This window comes from Sciurus carolinensis, chromosome 3 (assembly GCF_902686445.1).
Source record: "Sciurus carolinensis chromosome 3, mSciCar1.2, whole genome shotgun sequence".
NCBI classification, from domain to species: domain Eukaryota; kingdom Metazoa; phylum Chordata; class Mammalia; order Rodentia; family Sciuridae; genus Sciurus; species Sciurus carolinensis.
Window position 1 is genome coordinate 18,185,456 of NC_062215.1, and position 2,071 is coordinate 18,187,526.

A 2,071-nucleotide genomic window follows, 5' to 3' on the forward strand; every position below is an offset into this window, starting at 1 on the left:
TGTAAAGAACATCTGATTTTCTAGAATTCAGCAGAGCCTTCGAAAAGGATTTAGGATTATCTGCTCCAGGGATCACCCTGCCAGCTTCTCCCTACTAGACAGATAACTGGAGTTGAACCACAGGTAAACCTTTCTGAGTCTCAGTTTCCCGATCTGTCAAAGACAAGGTTGACCCTAGGCGACCCCCAAGGCCTCTCTCAATGATGAAGGAAGCCATTTTAGCCAATCCTCCATAGTCCTATTCTTCAAGAGGCTGGAGAACTCCAATGCCAACTCTTGAATGGTCAGTTCCACGGGGACTGAGCCACGGACTTGAGTCATGGAGAGCCCATCTGCTCCAGCAACTAAGAATGTTTCTTCCTACCCCTGGGCTAAAGCTCAGCCAGCTGCCAGGCAGAGGGAATGGGCCTGGGCTTGGGGCAGGAGAATGGGTGCCCTAGAGGTTGAGCGGTCAGGAGGAAGGACACATGAAAGGCCTCACCTTTGACCCCATCTTCATCATCTGGAGGCTTGACTCTCCTTGGGTGCTCTCTGAATCCTTAAAAAAAATATTGCTTAGAAGGTGCCATTTTGGAGAAGGTACTCTAGGGAGCTGCTCACAGCTTCCCACCCCAGCCAAGACGCCAGTTCCACCTGGGACTGCAGGAGGACTGGCCACACTCTGCCAGGCCTCAGTGTCTGCCAGCCATCAGCAAGCATTTCCTGGGCACTTAGAGAACATGGGAAGAGGGACGTTAAGGCAGGCACAAAGAGCAGAGAAGGTGCTGGTTACATTCATCTACCAGTTATGGAGCACCTACTGGGAGCCAGGCATGGGGCCAGTGCCACCTCATGGAATCCATCAATCTGGTGTGGGAGACAGGACACCCTCTTCGCAGGAATAACCTGAACTCCAAGACTTGACAGAAAAGATGACTCGGAAATGAGGCCCTGAGCACTTGGGAGCCAGTCTAACTAGACTCAATAGGATGAATCTGGGCAGACTTGTTGGAGGAGCCAGTTTCCAGGAGGTGTGGGTGTGGTTGGGCTGAGAGGTGGGCATTTGGCAGGGCCAGGCAGCAGGCATGCACAGGAGAGCAGGGAAGGAGGGAGATAGGAAAGAAGATGGCTACCATATGTTGGCATCTTTGTGCTTCATAACATCCCCTAATGTAGGGAATTATATGCCTGTCAGGGTCACACACAGCCAAAAGGGGCTACAAGCAAGACCCACCTGTACCTTAAACCTTGTTCTTCCCCAGTTTCGCCTCTCAGAGCCTGTCAGCCTCACGCTGAGGGCACCAGCAGACAGAGGAGGGCTTGGCTGGGATTAGGAGCCCAGTTTCCAGAAATTTCTGGTATCCATGAGGATCTGGGAATAAGATCTGTGACAAACAAGACCCTAGCCCTCCAGGCAAGTGCCTGCCTAGTGATGGGGGTTTCAAAGATGTGGATCACGGGGGAAAATTATATTGTCAAAGAAGAAAACCAGTACTGCCATCCCTCCTTCACTCATTAATTTCTGGGGAAGTATTAGCTGTCAGCAAGCAGCGGTCCTCCAATTCAAATTACAGAATTTGAATTCTTAATTTCTCCTAATCCATCAGTGAGCTGCCTTCTTGGGCTAATATTAGCAGCGCTGGCAAGGCTTGGAGAGGAGTCGCTGATGTCTTCTGCTCCCCACCCAATCGATAGAGCTGGGCCTAGGCTGTGGGCCCTCCAGAAGCAGGGACCCCTCCCTGCGCCCCAACTGCCTCCACTCCCAGAAAGAGTGCAGAGTCTTAGGGAGGTCCCTGAAGAGACAGAGAGCTAAACAGCAGAAGACAAAAAGAGCAAAGGAGAGGTGGGGGAGATGAAATCAGAAACTGGGAGAGACTGGAAGGGGGAAGGGAGGGAGGGACAGACCCAGGGAAGACAAAATTAGTGAGGCCAAGAGTGGTGGAGGCAGTGATGGAGAGATTGAGCCAGAGGCCCAAAGACATGGATGGAGACAGAGCAGGAGAGGAGGGAGGGGCCCTCCAGAGCCTAGAGTCAAAGCAGGCTTCCTGCTGACTTCTGCAGGGAGAAAACAGTAAACAAAACCAAACACCAT